Raw genomic sequence first — 18,356 nt, forward strand, 5'->3', positions numbered from 1 at the left:
CTTTATAATATCCTCCCTGGAGAGCGCCTCACGGCTCAGCCTCCTGGGGCCCTGGCCATGGAGATCGTCCCAGCACTGCGCTGGCCCTCAGCACTTTTGTTTCAGATGTATATTTGGAACCAGGGAGTTGGGTAGGACAAAGGATGTTTTAAAGATTTAAAGGGAAAAGAAGCCGCCCACGTTGAATTCACTCCCGTGCTGAAGCTAGTGCAGCCCCTGCCTCCAACACCGCATGTGTTCTGGCTTTGAGCAGGATTGTTCTCCCAGCTCTGCTCGGCAATGTAAAGCCCCATTGCCCACTGCAAGTCTTAATGAAAAGCAGCTCATAAGCAAGTTACGTAACCTAATTGTAATCCAGGGATCAGCGTGGTTACATTATTTGAAGACGTAGCATCCATTTTCCATGACCTGATTTTGAAAAGAAACCCAGGGAAGAAAAAAAAATACCCAGTTCAGCACTTGGCTCCCTGTGCTCATTCTAATGAGAACGCTTGTAAATAATTCAAAAACAATGACTTTTGAGAACATTAAACTCGACTTAGCTCAGGGTTCTATCTCAAAGCAGTTTCAGCTGCTTAAAGCAAATTATAAATGATCCTGAAATATGGAGCTTATTTTTGCAGACAATTTAGTCATTTAGTAAGTTTAATTTCCTCATCAATTCAACACATGTGGACCACTGGCTAGAGGCAAGAGGCTGGGGGATGCTGAGATGCCTGAGCCCTGCTCTCAGGAAGCTTCAGATCTGGTCAGAATGAATCATAACGATCATCGTCGGTTCATTAACGGAAACAAATGTACCACAGTAATGTAAGGTGCAGGGAAAACAGGGTTGGTGGTGGCTGGGGTGTTTACAGTAACTGTACTATCTTTGCAACTTTTCTCTAAATCTAAAACTATTCTAAAATTAAAAGTTTATTTTTAAAAACCTGGATGGGGAAACAGTTGGACTCACAAATAGAAACACATCTATCCTTGTTGCCTCGTTTACAGAAATAAAACCAGGCCTGCGTAATAGGCAGCTTCACAAGGGGTGTGGCTGTTTCATGAACTTCCAAAGCACAAAACTTGATTACTCATCATCCTGATTCATGTTAGTGTGTCACGAATCAAAGACTATGATTGGTTCTTTGGTCCTTACATAAACTTCATTTAGTTGATTTATACTGTGTGTATTATAAGAATATAATAAACCACTCTTACCCCAAGAGCTGAAGTCCTTCCGTGACTTACATTCAGTTATGTGTTCCTTACCTACCCCATCCAGCAACCTTCCCCTCTGTAACAACCCCATCCTAAGTCTTGCTTTTATCATACCCTTGCTTTCCTTTACATTTTATTACACAATGTGTAGGCTTAATAATATGCTAGTTTTTTATCCTTACCTGAGATATGCTTATTAATGTTCGAGAGAGGAGGGAGGGAGAGAAATATCAATGCCAGAGAGATCAATTGGTTGCCTCTCGCATGCGCCTCGACCAGGGACCAAACCTGCAACCTAGGTGTGCACACTGGCTGGGAATCAAACCTGCAGCCTTTTGGTTTATAGGACAAAGCTCGAACCAACTGAGCCACACTGGCCAGGCCAACTTGCCAGGTTTATTTGTCTCTTCATTTATCACGTTATATGTTATCTTCTGGGACTTGTTCTTATGGAGCAATATTATGTTCCTAAGATTTATCAGTGATGATGTGGTTAGAGTTCCTTCACTTGCACTGTTGTAGAATATTCGGCAGCAGGAACATACCACCATTTGTTTAACCATTTTCACCAGTGGTTCCTAATTTTTTCCTATTACAAAGGGATTCTTCCATAAACGCTGACATGTGTGTCCTGGTGCACATACGCTCGTGTTTCCACTGAACTAGAGCTTTACGAGATTGCACGATACTAACGCTGAGGCAGAATCAAAGCTTTCTAGTTCACCTACAGAAATTACATTATGTGTGTCCAGCAAAGAGCATATAACTTCTTTACCTCGGAGGCAAAGACAAATATGGATTATACACTAATTCCATGTCAGTTAGGATTTGATTTGGCTGGACCACAAACTCCAAGTTAGCAGTGGATGAAATCCACGTGTCGCTGTCATGTAAAACACCCGGAGACCAGGCGCCTTGCGCTGGTATGGCAAGGCCCACAAAGTCCTCATGGATTCAGGCTTCTCCCAGCTTTCTAGTTCGTTGTCTCTGGGGTGTGGCCTTTCTCTACAGGGTCCGAAAAGGTTGCTCCACTTCTAGCCATTATACATACTTGCTGCTTAGTTGGTTAGCAGGAGAAAGGAAGGAGCGTGTGCGTCTCCCATTCAAGCGTCCTTTCATCGAGTTGCATGTGACCTTTCTAATTATATCCCATCAACCACAAGGTTGGAAAATTCAGTCTTTCTTCCGTGCATGCCTGTAGTCAGCTAAAACTTAAGGTTGTGATACTGAAGAAGAATGGGAATTAGAATTCTGAAGACACTTAGACTGTGAGAGAATTGTCACAGGTAGCTAAAGTGAGAGCAGGAAGGAACCTGGCCCAACAAAGGTTCATGCTGGAGAGTGTAAAGAAAAACTAAATACTGTTCTATCACCACCCAGTGATTGCCGCTGTTAACTTTCTGAGATATATTTTTTCAGGCTTTTTCACATATATACACAACCACATATGTATCTTTAGTATATCCGTAACTATACCGATGTTTATGTAAATACATTCACATACTATTTTTAAAGGGACCATTTAAATTATCACAGTAAGGCAGAGAAAGATGGCTAGGTTGTTTTCCCCTTATAATAATGAACTCCATGGGAAATGTAACATTGGAGTAACTAGGAGAAAGAGGAGAATGTGCTCTGTAATTGAGTTTTTATATTTCTGAGTTGTTAACTGCAAATTATGCATGATTTTCAGTAGATTAAAATTCTTATGTAGAATGTTTTGTTTCTGACAACATGGGATATTAAGCTAGTGTGGACCAATCCTCACTTCAAATATATGAAAATGCTAGAACAAATGTACAAAAACTTAATGTCATAGTCAAAATCAAAAGAAAGGAAAAAAAGAAAGGGAAGCCACAGATGTCAAGAAGAAAAATGAATTCAAAATCAGAGCAGTGAACTCCATTTGTCCTGTAGTAACCTGAAAAACGTGGACACCAGACCTGGATAGAAGGGCTTAGGGCTGGAGGCTGCTGACCGAACATTTATACAGGGAAGAAAATACGTGACTCTCGACTTCAGAAGGTCAGGGAGTTGGAACTAGGACTTTGCCAAGATGGGCAAACCCATGACAAGGGAACTCAAACAAACAAACAAACAAACAAACAAACAAAAACCCAGTGGCCCACAGAAGCTGCAAAGAAGCTCTGTACCATATACTAGAGAGATTAAATCTCCCATGGAGGAATAAAACCTGAACATGTAGGATCCATATTTTTAGTGCCTATAGTACAGAAGTCCTCAAACTGGCCCGGGACTCATAAAATTCCTCAAACCCTGGCAAAAGAAAACATACAGCATCAAAGTGGAGTAACTCCCACAGTTCAAGGCATTAAGATGAAAAAAAGAGAAGAACATCCTATATCCCACCCCAAATGAGCTCATAATACACAAAAGAGATGAAGAAATAAACCAGCCTAAGGGGGAGCTCATAGAAATAACAATGGGAATAGTTTGTGTACTAAGATCTAGATATAACAGCAACTCAGAAAGAGAACACTAACTAAAATTAAAAAGTTGACCCGAAAACATGATTCTTAAAATAAAAAATTGATAAATTGGACCTCATCAAAATGTAAAACTTCTGCTCTGCAAATAGGCCCTATGAAGAGGATGAAAAATAAGCTACAGGCTGGGAGAAAATATTTGCAAACCACATATCCAAAAATGAAACTCTGTCTAGAATATATAAGAACTGTCAAAACCAAACAATTAAAAGATTCAGCTAGAAAATGGGCCAGAGATATGAAGAGGTATTTCAACAAGGAAGATGTACAGATGACAAGCCCATGATAAGACGATAAACACCATTAGCCATTAGGACAATGCAAAGCAGAACAACGAGACATTGCTACACTCTCATCAGAATGCTGTTGAGGATATGAAGAAAGGGCATCACTCACACAACGCCAGGAATATTAAATGATATAGTCACTCTGGAATCAAGTTTGGTTATTTCTTTCTAAACTAAACATGCAATTACTTGTGACCCAGTAATTTAACTCTTGGGCATTTATTCCGGAGAACTGAAAACTTAGAGTTCACACTAACCTGGACATGAAAATTCTGAAGTTTTATTCATATTAGCCCAAACTGGATCTAACCCACATGTTCTTTAACTGGTGAATGGTTAAACTACTGTGGTATGTTCATACAATAGAATATTACTGAGCAATAAAAAGGAGCAAACTATTAATGCAATATTAAGTGACACACAATTTGGATGGACCTCAAGGGAATTACACTGAGTAGAACGAGCCAATGTCAAAGGTTACATTCTGTTTGATTCCATGTATATACCCTTCCTGAAATAGCCAAATTACAGAAATGGAGAATAGACTTGCGGTTTGTGGGGGGGTTAAGAACAGGGCAGGGACAAAAAGGTGTGACCCTAAAGAATAGCGTGAGCCCTGTACTGATGGAACAGTTCTGTATCTTCCTTGTGGTGGTGGTTACACAAAGCCAGGCGTGTGATAAGATAGCACGAAACTACACACTTCCTTATAAAACAGATGAACTCTGAATTAAACAAAGGATTAAAGATATACAGAAGGGAAAGAAGCCATGATGATGAAAGCCTAATCAGGTTTCTCAGAGAAAGTAATGTGGCTAGAAATGAAATATTGTCACTGAAATGAAAAGCTTGAAAGGCAAGTTAAACAGCGTATTAGACACAGCCGAACAGGGAATTTGCTACCCGGGAAAGAGAGTCGAGTCAATTGCACAGAACGCAGTATAGAGGGAGCAAAGAGATGGAAAATGCATGGGAGGAGTCAAGAGAGACAGAGGACACGACAGGAAGATACTACACACCTCCCATCGGAGTTCCTGAAGAGGGGAATGGTGGGGCCAGGGATAATGTTCAGAGAAAGTAGATAAAAATCTTCCATGTTTAAAGAAAGGTGGAAGTCCTCCCATAGAGGGACCAGGCAGAAAACCATCCACTCACAGACAACTGATGATAAAACTACAGAACGCCAGAAAGGTAGTCTCAAAAGCAACCAGAGGGAAAGGACGTATTACACAAAAATAAAATAAATTAAGTTAAATAAAAACTATTAGACCGACAGCATATTTCTTATTAATCATAATAGGGTCTTGAAGACTGGGTTAATGCCCTCAAAGAGCTAAGAGAAAATAACTATTTCACTTAAAATTATACACATAACTAAAGTAGTTTTTAAAATAGCATTAAAATGAAGCCATTTTCAGACAAACAGAAAGGAAGTTTATTGCTCACAGGCTATCACTGGAAGACCTGTGACAGTTATTTCTTCCTGGGGCACCAGCAGAAAGAAACTGAAATAAAAATGAAGAAAGGAGATGGGGGGGTGGAGAGAGAGAGAGAGTCGAGAGATAATTTGGTAAACATATAGCTTAAATCTATGTGAATATTAATTGTAAAAACAGCATTAATAATATTGAAGATTAAATGGGGGATAGAAACAAATATTAAATAAAATTCCAGCCAAGAATAACATGTCAAAAGGGGGGTGGTGACCAAATTTAAAGAATCTAAGTTCTCTGTGTCATTTGGGAAGAGGATGGAATTCTTGGATAACTTGGTAAACATTTTAAAGGCAACTGTCCATGTTAAATATTAATAATAACCAAAAAGCTTCTAAAAGCAAAGATATGCAATTTATGACTTCTAAACCGACAGTGAAAAGGAGAACTTTAAAAAATCAAGACAATAGATGACAGGAAAGGGAAACAAAGAAAGAGCAAGGTAAAAAAAAAATAAAATAATCTGTTACAATTAATACCAAATGTATCAGTGATTAAAATAAAAGAAAAAGAATGATACCTCTCCATGAAAACTCAGCAATTCTCAGATCAGATTTTAAAAACAACGAAGTCCTGCCATATGCTGATGAAACCAATGACAAAAAATACCAGAAAAATATACATTTTCTTCAAAGCAGGTATACCATCATTTTATCACATAGAGCAAATGTTAAAGCAAAAAGTATTATTAGTGAAAAAGAGCATCATTACTTAATAATAAAGGGGATAATTCTCTATTTTATTCAAGGCTGTGTTTTCACTGTCCAAAAAATTTCTGGCATACAGAAGGTGCTCAGTATATGAATGGTTAATTAATTAAGTCACGGGGGAAATACAGACCTAACAGTGTAGACTTAAAATACAAAGCAAACAGAAATTGACAATATTGGAAGAAAAAAATTGACCAATCAATAATAATACCAGTAGATTTTAACATTTCTCACACTGGAAATAATAAGATCAAACAAAGTTAGTTAAAGATACAGATGATTTTTATGACTGACTTAATAAATTTGATCTAATGGAAAAATAGAGAACCCTATACCCAACAATTATAAAATACATAATTTTTCAATATTATTTATAAAATTATATGGAAAATATTTACTAATGTGAACTATGTACTAGACCATAAAGGAGGTCTTAAATGTGAAAGAATTTGTATAGAGAGCATGTTTTCTGAGCACAATGTGATGAGGTTAAAAATAAATAACAAATAAAAAATACTTTTTTAAGGTTTGTAAATTTTAAAACACACTTTCATCAATTTAGTCTTCAAAGAAGAAATAATTATGAATATGAAATACATAGAAAATAAATGGCAATGAAAACATTGCATATCAAACTCAGTACAAATAGCACAAAGGAAAAGTTATTGCATGTACATTTTAAAAAGAAAAATAAATCTACTGAATTAAGTTTCTAAATGTTAGAAAAAAACTATAATACAATAGTTAGAAAGTAACTATAATACAATAAAAAATTCTGTGACAAAATTAATGCCAATAAATTTGAAAATAAATGACATGTAAATTGCTTAATTTATCTTAAAAATATTACTAAACCTATCATCATAAAAGTTAAATAGTTAAATCTACCTTTTTAACTATTGAATAGTTAAATCTACCCTAAAGAAAACATGAGGTTTATATTATTTTACAGTAGACTTCATTTCCAGAAAATAAACTCAAAAATAGAAAGTAAGGAGGTTAGGTTAGGAGTTCGGTCTATCCTTCGTACCAAAACCAGAAGATGCCTACACAAGAAAGGAAAATGTAAGTCAACCTCAGTTGTGCACATAAATGTAAAAAATCCTAGACAAAATAACAGCAATCCAAATCCAGGGATGTAGTTCTCTAAAAAACTGTGACCAGTTGGGTTTATCACCTAAACACAATGATGAATTACCATAAGAAAAATCGATTATTTCATTTCAATACATTAATAAATCAAAGGAGGAAAACCACACAATCATCTCAGAGGATACAGGAAGAGCATTCAATAAAATTCAATATTCACTTAAGATTTTTTTTAAAAACCACAAAACTCTTAACTAACTAGAAATAGAAGGAGACTTCCAAACCTGAAAAGGAGTATTTACCAAAAACCCACAGCGTACATTCCAGTCCGTAGTGAAGAAATGTTAGAAACATTTCTGCATTCGGAGGAAAAGACAAGGATAACCATTATCGCCGCTTCTATTCACATTGCCCTGGAGGTCCTGGGCGATGAACAAACACAGTGCGTAAGAATGAGAGTCAAAGCCATGAGAGCAGATCGTACTACCACAGCGTATGAATCCTAGGTGTTTCGAATTCTCAGTGTGGTCATTCCGACACCTCTGCCACCTCTGAGTCTGGTCCTGATGCTGGCTCTGTCTCTTCGGATTGTGTTTCTCTGTCTTTTAGTGTGCCTTGCATTTTGTTGTTGTTGTTGTTGTTGTTGTTAAAAGCCAGACACAATACGTGGATAACTGGGGTAAACAGGCCTCTAGTGTCCAGTTTTATACATCGTATCTGGTCGGGGGTCACACTGCATTTACTGTTGGCAACAGCTGTGGACGTTGGGGGCTAGATTTCCCTCTGGTGTCCTTATTTCTGTCTGCACTGATGTCTTTAGGCTTCTCTGGAGACTTCTTCTTAAATAACCTCTGAGACACACAGCTCTTTCGGCTGTATTCCCATTACGATACAGAGGCCTTTTGGATGTGGGTCAAGGGGGAAGGGGAAAGGATTTTTTGTACAAGAATACTTGAATAAGTATAAAAGCCAACTTTCAGTAAGCCCAGGCCACTGGGCTGTAACCTTCACAAGTGCTCCTCAGTTTTGTTTTTGTTTTATTGTTGTTGTTGTTGTTGTTGCATTTCGTTTTTCTGCCTTGGGCGAGACAGGAAGGTTAGAGGGAGCTGGAGTCAGCTGGGTATTTCCCTTCCTTCAGGTTGGTTAGTCTCTAGTAAAACCCAGGTCAGGAGGGCTCTGGTAAAGTAAGTTTCTCTTGAGGGCAGGCTTTTCAAGAACAGCATGCTCTGGGCATACGTGTTTCAAAACAGAGTTTAAAATGTTTGTACCAGGACAGCAAACTCACCGTGGAAAGCCAAGTCTGTGTGGGCCAGGTTGTGGGGAAACAGGAACTCGCATACACTGCTGGTCGGTGTCTAAGAGAGAAATGCCCTCTCTGAAGGGCATTTTCGTGTTAGCCAGCAGAACTGAACACTTACGTATTCTAGGCCCCAGCAACTCCAAGCTCACATCTCTACTCTGTACTGTTTGCCTTTTTCAATGTGTTATTTGCGTGGATGGTTCAAAAGCAATTGTGGTTAAAGCTGTTAGTAATTTAGCACCAATCGAGGCTGTGGTATCCAACTGTCCTGGCTGTCACTGTATTCTTTACTGGCAGGCACTTGAAATAGAGTGATCATCATTATCATAATCATCACCCAGTTTTACTGAAGAATTCTATTGATGAAACAGCGACATTTATTAATAAACTGCATTCACTTTCAACTCTGGAGTACGTGTCCTCTTAATATTAATACTCCGTGTAATGAAATGGAAACTACACACAAAGCACTTCTGCGCACCAAGGTATGATGGCCTCTCAAGGAGAAACACGTGCATTTGCTGAGCTAGGAGCCGAGCGGGCTGCTTTTCTCCACGGAATGCCACTGCTGCTTGGAAGAAAGACTGACAAACCATGGTTATTCAGACTTGGGAACTTGGCAGGCGTTTTCTCGCAAATGAACAAACCGAGCCTGTCACTTCAAGGAAAGCAACTGCCGGCATCTGTTGCCAATGATAAATTTTGAGCTTCGAAGCAAAAGTCAGAGTTTTGGAAAACTTGCGTCAACTGCCATGACCTTGGCAGTTTCCCAGTTTTTAGAAACTCGTATGATTCCATCAGTGGTGGTATAAGTAAACATGCTTTTCTGATATTGTATAATGAAATCTGTCAACATTGGTAAGAAAGGCATAATTCAGTGAACCAGTCTTTCTCAAAAGACCAAGAACGATCAATGGGTTTCAGTGATACAGAATAGGAGAAGTTCATTGATACAATCTCAGAGTCCACATGGCAACTAACGTTTAAGAAACTCTTACGTGTTGACTTTTGATTTATTATCTTTGATGAAGAATATCCAAAATTAGCTAACAAGGCTATTAAAATACTCCTCCCTTTTCCAACTATGTATGTATGTGAAGCCTGTTTTCCTCATCTACTTCAACCAGGGCAATATATTGCAACAGATTGAATGCAGACGCAGATATAAAAATCCAGCTGACTTCCATTAAGGCAGGCATTAAAGAGATTTGCAAAAATGCAAAACAATGACCTCACTAATATTTGTACTTGGTAAATTTAGTTATTTTTTAAAGTTATTTATGCTAAAATGCAGTGAGTTTATTGTTATTTTTAGATGAATAGTAAATACATATTTTTTAATTTCCTATTTTAATTTTACCACAAATATCGATAAATATAATCCACATAAACAAAAGCTATCTGGGGTCTGTGATAACTTCCACAGTGCACAAGGACCCTGAGAACAAAAGTTTGAGGAGCATTTTCCTAGTGAAAAGCTCTCCCATGTGTTCCCCAGGAAGACTATTCATTGCCACAATGTCTGTAAGTCAGAAAAAATTAAATCACTTAACATCAACTAGTAAATACATTTCGATATAGTTATGTAATATGATATCTCTCTGCAGTTATTAAATGAATGAGCTAGAGTTTAGGGTATTTATGTGGATGGGTGAGATTTTAAAATGTTGCAGAAGGAGAGGTACAGAATGAGACCACTCACATACCTTGCACAATCCGAGAGGAGGGTATCATTGCTTGTGGACACATCCGTATGTAGTAAGAACACACCCCCTTGAATGTGGATGCATGGGAAGACACCAAGCCTGGGATGCTGGTGGGGAGTGAGGAGTGAGGCCGGGAAAAGCAAAGGAAGGTTCAAATGTATACATGAATTATTAAGAAAAACGTGATGCAAATATGACCCAAAGTTAATGTTTACTTATCTGGGCCATAGGTATTACTCTGGGCACATCTATGTATTTGAAACATTTCCAATATTAAAATATACTTATTTTTTTTAAATGCCTCTGCAGTTGCTCTCATGAGCAAAAAATTCAAGGGCCTGCTTCCCAGGGGAATCCATTTTCTCCAGCCAGGGCTGGACAGCCAGCTGTCTTGCTTTCTGCCGGCTGCTAGTTGACCCTGATAGATGACTTGGGATATTTGAAGGGTAATAATGTCTTTTCTCTCTGCAAAGCTCTTGATCCTAGGTTCCCAGCCATGGCTGCAAAGAAAATTCTCCCTCTGATTCCTTACAGAACTCCTGCAGCTGTTAGGCAGGGCAAGACGCCAGCACACCCAGAGCACTTTGAGCGGCATCAGCACAGTCCCCACTCGGGGCAGGACTCCCAACACACAGTATCCTGTTCCTTTTCCTTTTCCTTCTGAAGCCAGAGAGCAAGCCTTTGATTCATGTGGCGATGATATCATGTAGCCTGGTGGGTGTAGCCGGGCTCTGGGCGTGCATCTGGGACGCACCTAATTCCCCTAGCACTCCCTGGAGCCTCCTGAGCCCCACTGGATAATTTCATGGTAGCGCTGATATTTTTACCTTTAAATGTATACATTCGGCCCAGAAGCCATTCAGCTTCCCGGAATTCTTATTAAGAATACCCCCAGCAATAATGTTCAGACTTCATAGCCTCCGATCAGGAGAAGAGAGCTTGATATTCTGGTTTTGTTTCTGTTTGAAGAGCATATGCCCAAAGGAACTGTACGTGTCCCAGATTCAACACAGCTGTTAATTAGAGCTGAGAACACTTGGTTGACCCCTGTGTGGCTAATTGCTAGAACTGAGAAGCGTCTCTAAGGGCCTCATATGATAACAACTGAAAATTGTACTGAGCATCACCTAACGCTTCTGGAACCAGTTCAGGACGGGAAGCAATCGGCTCCCTGCGGTTCCTGGCGCGGGAGAGGCAGCTATGTGCTGAAGGAGCAGTATTAAGGATTCTCTTCAGTGATTAAAACACCCACATTTCACTTTGGATGTGAGACTGGAGGCAGTGTGCTCGGAAGGGCTCATCGGAGAGCTCAGAGCCGTGCAGCACAGCACACGTGGCCTACTTCCGAGGGCTTTGGCCAACCCTCCAACATCTCGCCCTGGCGCCAGCACCACCGCCACCTCCAGGACGGTTCTGGGGCACGGAATGTGAGAAGACTCCTGTCGGGACCCTGGACCAGCCTCTGAGGTGCGGCCTGGTGCAACTGCCTGTCTCTGCATCTTACAATGACAACAGTCCAGCTCTGACAATGAGAGAAATGTGTGGAAACCACCCCGTTTCCCACCTGGTACATGAGAGGTGATCACTTCCCCGCCCTCTGTTTGCTCGGTGGGCAGAGAAGACAGTGAAAATAACCAGAAGCAGAGAGGTTGGCTGACACAGAGGGCAAGAGCTGGGCCTGGGCGGGAAAGAAGGGGAGATAAAGAGGTGAGAAAATCAAAGCTGAAAGTCAGAAAGAAGCCCAGGAGGACAGTGGTCAGGGAGGGGAGACTGGAGGGACAACGTGGGCGGCGGGGGGCATGAAGGGGGAAAGAGGAACGTAGGAGAGGAACGGAAAAGACAGGTCAAAAGGAGCCGTGAGAGAGGAGGCCCTTCCTCCTGTCTCCCCAGCTCCCGGCAAAGAGCGGGAATCGGCGGAGCTGACTGTGAGTGTTTTGGCCTTCTCGGCCAAGAGGCCCACAGCATATCCCAGATAGTTCAGTGTTCTGGCTGACTCTACTTTCTCAGCCTGGCCCAAGGAAGGTCGCCTGGAGCCAGCAGTGTAAGAAGAGATTCGTGATCCCTTTTCCAGAAGACACCCAACCCATGGGTCCCATTCTAGGAAGTGACCGCAGCACAAAACACCCGAGAGTCAGCCTTGTCCAGAGCTGGGGAGGGAGAGACCCAAAGGGAGCTGGAGGAAAGAGATCAATTTCATCTTCTTCTAGATCCAGATTGCCCGGGAGAGCCGGGAACCCCACATACCCTGAGTGTCCAATGGGACCTTCCTCCTTCTAACAGACACCTCTCACGAACAAACAGATAGGGAGGGTGCTAGGTGCTTGGCCCCTGGAGGGCAGTTGTGGGGGGAGACAGGGAAGATGAGCTCGGGGGCTGTCTGCAGACAGCACACTGGAGAAGAAAATCTAGTGCATGGGAATCCCAATGTGTGACACAGAAGAGCATCAGATGGTCCCTAAGCGGGCAGTGCAGGCTCAGAGGCTACGGGAAGTACAAAGGGTGGCCACGAGGGCTGGGGGAGTCGGGGAGGGTCCACAGCGGAGGTGGGGCTGGAGGAGAAGCAGAGGCCTTGGGGTCACACTTGTCCAGCGGCACAAGTGCCTTTTACCTGCTCGCACTGGACGGGAAAGCCCGCAGTGGAGACTGGGCACAGTGCTTCATTGCCGCACTTTACAGAGTGCTTCATATTCTGACACTTCCCATATCCATTTTCATAATTGCTCCTCACAAGGCTTTTAAGAAATATGTTTCACTTTCAGAATTGGGAAATATCTTAGATTTTATATCGTCCAGGCTCCATGCACATTTGAGGAAGTAGTTCCCAGAAAGGTCAAGCGACTAACTCGGGGTTAAGTCAGGGTTAAGTAGCTCCAAGACCAGAACTCAGTTCTTATTTCGCTACTTCAACAGACTTAACAGAATGGTATAAATGTATTTTGTCTTCATGTATGTGGAATTATTCCCCATAATAGAGACCTATGCTTAAAAAGAATAATTTTGTGCTTTATTTCCTTCCCGTAAAAGAAACACATGATCATTATAGGAAATTGAGAGACTATAGGTAAGACCAAAAATTAAAATCACGCATAATCACAGCATCCAGCTCATCAGCTATTTGCAAATCATTAAAAGTAGGTATTTCCAGCCCTGGCTGGCGTAGCTCAGTGGATTGAGCGTGGGCTGGGAACCAAAGTGTCCCAGGTTGGATTCCCAGTCAGGGTACATGCCTGGGTTGCAGGCCATAACCCCCAGCAACCGCACATTGATGTTTCTCTCTCTCTCTCTCTCTCTCTCTCTCTCTCTCTCTGTCTCTCTCTCTCCCTCCCTTCCCTCTCTAAAAATAAATAAATAAAATCTTTTTTAAAAAGTAGGTATTTCCTTCATTTGACTCTTATATATAGGTAGCTTTATCTCAGGAGCAAATGTCTCTGGTTCTTTTTAAGGAGAAGCACTCTAGAAAGGATAATATGGTGGAAAGGGCTATGATTTGGAGGCCAAAGATCTAGGTTCAAGCCCTGGTCAGTCATTACTAGCTGTGTGATCTTCTATAAGTCAATCAGCTTTTCTGCACTTCAGTTTCTGGTTTGCAAAATGATGGCGTTTCAACAATCCACTTCTTAGTTTGCTAAAATGTCTTTTCTGGGACTTCAAATTCAAGCATTGTCAGCTTAGAACAGTTAATTAAAACAAAACAAAACAGTGTCTGATGTTTTTCAAGGAATGCAACATGTTGAAATAGGCCTCTTCCTTTCTCAGGGTTTTGGCCAAGTCTCCAAATCTGAGAACAATAGGTTTGTGTCTCCCCCACTCACACACATGCTAAGTGAGATACAAGAGCATCCAGGCAGGACTTGCAGACAGAGTGGCCTAAAGCTGGCTCTGCCATGGTTTGACCTTCACACACCTCCAGGCTTTGGAAGAGAAAGCTCAGAGCAGGGACCTAGAGGCGGCCTTCTGACCCCACGGGAAAAACATCCTTCTGGAAAGGCTGCCTTGTAGTACCTTGGGCAGCAGAGCAAAGCCAGTGGGTCCCAGAAGGAACAGGCTGCATTTGCAGAGACAATAGAGAAGTTTGTGCCAGGAAACATGAGGAGAGTTGGACTTGAGTTATCTTATAAACTCTATGACATCCTTCTAGATCATTCCACCAGAGGAGACACTGTGTGGGGTGGTCTGCTGGAAACCAAACGACAGAAGGGGAACTTTAAGAGCCTAGCTGACTTGGGCATGGTCCAAGCAGTGCTGTAGTGGGTTATCCAGGGAGGAAGGATCTCTAAACAAACCCTCAAAAGTCCACACTAGACAAACACCCCTGATTACAACGGCAAGGACCACAGGGGACCTTGCCCCTTATCCCCGAACCTCCCCATTCTCCACCTGGGCCCGGCTAGAGAGAGACAAAGTGAAACAAAGAGAAATGACCACGGACCCCGTTTTCGTCGTTTTTGCACGTCTAGGTGTGGTCCACACTAGTGGAAGAGAGAACGTGAACTTGGGTAAGAAATTGAAGTTTTGATATTAGAATGGACTGAACTTTTTAACCGCTGAAAGTAACCAGAAAACCAAGGGTCGGGGAGACAGGTTTGGGAGGACAGTTCTTAAGGGCCAGTCGTGAGACAGGACAAAATCGCTCCTGCTGGGATCTTCCCGAGTCCTGCTTATTTAGGATACTAGTCACGGGAAGATGACCTTGGTGAGAATGGATTGCACAGGAGGGGTGGGGGGTGGAGAGACTGGTGGCCAGATCCTGGTTAAGAGACTGTTGCCTAGAAATTAGGCAATAAGGCAGTGAGGATACTTCTGCGGGGACTCTGTCAGGAATTAATGACTGCTTAGATGCAGAACAGAAGTCAGGTGGGTGACTCATGCAAGCTTTTAAAGTTTCTCGCCTGAGAGGCTGGAAGACGGTGACTTGATGGATGGCGATGCCACTTCTACAGCTAAATATGTGCTCTAGAAAGATCTCACACTTGGGTCAGCGATGCCACATTTTTGGGAACTCTTCAAGTGAGTTCTAATGGAGCCAGTGGCTTCGGAGCCAATTTATGAGTCACATAAAAATCAATCTCATTACTTTTCATTTATCTATTTTCATTTAATCCATCATTTGACAAACTTTTGTTAAGTGTTCCCTCTCTGTCATGTACCGGGCTAGTCCCTGCAGAGAAAAATCAGCAGGCTGCAAGCTCCGTCCTCTAACTGCCCAGTCTGTCTGCTCCAATCTACTCCAGCTAAATACTGGAGCAACGCTGGGGTTTTTCGCGGCTTTATCCCACTCCCAGTCTCTCATGCCATTGCTTTTATGTAGAAAAGAGCAGAACATTATGTAAATTGGGTATGTGCCGCCTTAAGTACACGACCTTATTTCCATTTGTCCATTTTCAATTTTGGTGTATGTCCTGCAGAATTTAGGCTGTATGAGAACATGGTCCAGAAATTTGATTTTTGTCCAAATTTGCACTTTCTAAATATAAGCAGAGACTCAGAATCAGTCTAAAAATTATTGGCACAAAATGTACCCAAACAGGCCCATACAACGGCGCTCTCTATCTTTCTGCCTCTCACTCTCTCTCTAACATACGCGTGCGCGCGCACACATACGTATACATTACACCATTCAGATTTTGTTCAGCCCTTGCTGGTGTGGCTCAGTGGACTGAGTGCCGGCCTGAGAACCAAAGGGTCACAGGTTTGATTCTCAGATCAGGGCACATGCCTGGGTTGTGGGCCAGGTCCCCAGTGGGGGGCGTGTGAGAGGCAACCACACATTGATGTTTCCCTCTCTATTTCTCTTTCCCTTCCCCTCTGTCTAAAAATAAATAAAATCTTTTAAAAAGAAGATTCTGTTCAGTCTGATAACAATAGGTGTCTAGGATTCAGGATACCAAAGTTTGGTGCTAAGTCTTCTAAGGTACATAACAATGAGAAAGAATCAGTAAGTGGTTCCTTCTTTTCAGAAGTCTACAACTTACTAGGAGAGATAGATACATTTATAAATAGGCAGATATAATATAAATTATGAAATACTGTAGTAAAAGAAAAAACAAATGAACAAGGAAGAAAGCATCTACAATAACACCTTGTACTTATGTTGCTTGTTTTCTGGACCTCAGGTACAGGAGATCTGAGTTAATCATACTCTTCAATTTATTCAACAACATTCCTTGAGCACCTACTGTGTGTCAGGCACCTTTCTAGGCACTGAGGACATGCAACTTTTCTTCAGGTTGGGGACATACTCAGTAAGTAAACAAACACCTGAAAGTAGTGGCAATGGAAATAATTAAAGCAGGGAGAGGAAGTTATTCAACGGCTCTTTAGCTGAGGGACCAGAGATAGCTTCTCTGGGGATGTGACCTTTAAGCAAGACCTGACCGACAGGAAGGAGCCCACCCTGAGAAGGGGAATCGGAAGGATAAGCGTCTCAGACCAGGGGAACAGCCACTGCATGCGAATGAGTTTCCCGTGTCGCAGAGACCGAAAGAAGGCATGCGTGCCTGGAACACTGCGGGCCAGGTGCTGACACGGGAAGGAGAAGAGGCTGGAGAGGTGGGCACTGACCTGATAACGCAGAGTAAACTTTAAAGTAATGTGAAGTTTGGCTGATTCTTCATCGCACATGCACACACATGCATGTGCACATGCACACACATACACACAGAAGCTTCCAAAAATGCGTCAAGCATTGGCAATAACTGCTGGAATCTATGATGACTTTGGAAGAAATAACACTCGTTTGGATCGAGTTTAAAGACTCATTACTTTATGTTCCCATCTAATACTTAATTTAACTAGGGAAGTGTAAGAACAACAGATAGTTGCAAACTATAAATGAACTCCGAGCATTAGCAATGGTGTATCATTGAGCAGAGCAGAGGAAAGGCCATGGGCTCCTGAAAAGCAGTCTGAAAACAAAACTGCATTACAGCAAGCAGAGCAGGTGGAACGGTGCCAATTGCGGGACTGTTGGAGAATGGCGGTGTTCACTATGTTTCTCATTAGACTGGAGAAGATTAAGCCATATTCTCATCGTTGGTTCTGGATAAAACCACTCTCTTATTTCGTATTGTCGTTTTCTCCAATTCCCACTCCATAGGTGTCTCTTCTAATATTTTTTGGAATATATGTCCTGAGAGGGGTACGTATCTTCACTAAATACATGAGTTGTTTTCAATGAGTGTGATTTTAATTAGCCAATATGGAATCGTTCTATGATATTGTTCTGTCTCATTTAATTACCCAAGAGTATTTTTAGAAGTCTGTCCATGTTTCTCTGCATATCTCTAATTCATCACTTCCAACAGCTGCAGAGCGTTTTGTGATAGGATCCTTGGTATTTTACTTACCCGTTCTCCTAGAGATGGATACCAAGTGGCCACGCACAGTTTGTGTGCAATGGATAGCCTCGTAAAGGTCATCCTGGGAGCTGAGGCTACAGGACCATGAAGACGATTCTCACTCAGCTTCTCTTGGCAAGGTTGAATTGCTCTCCCAAGTGAATGCACTAGTCCCCATGCCCATTGTCTTTTCCCAAGTGATTCATACAGAACACACGGAGTCTCACACACTGAGATATAGTCAAGGTAAGAGCCAAACCTTCCAATTCAGTTCTGAGGCTTTTCCCACTGGGCAAATGCCTTTCTGAGAACACCTGCCCTTACCCACTTACTCACATCAATGGGCTCAAACACAGATGCAAAGTTTCACTAAGTCACCCTGTCACTGGTGTCATTATCCTTCACTGCCCCTCACTCAACAATTATTTTTGAAGGGCAGCTACAGGACACACTGCTGTTTATCTCCATGAGGTCAACGTTTCATTTCCTTTGATCGCCCAAACACCTGTGCTGAGCAGGTATGCCTTAGGAATCAGCTCCTTTTCTTTGAAAGAACTTAAAATCTAATTTCCTCTCAAAACCACAGTTGACATTAATTCAGGTTGCAGATTTTCAAAAACTTTCTGTGGTTCTATTTTCTTGCGCCGCTATTTCGTGGCTTCAGAGTCCCTCTAAATGGATCATTTTACCTGGTCCCTGGTCCCTATTTCCGGAGACTACAAAC

This window comes from Phyllostomus hastatus, unplaced genomic scaffold, assembly GCF_019186645.2.
Source record: "Phyllostomus hastatus isolate PE091 unplaced genomic scaffold, TTU_PhHast_1.1 phas_contig_402, whole genome shotgun sequence".
NCBI classification, from domain to species: domain Eukaryota; kingdom Metazoa; phylum Chordata; class Mammalia; order Chiroptera; family Phyllostomidae; genus Phyllostomus; species Phyllostomus hastatus.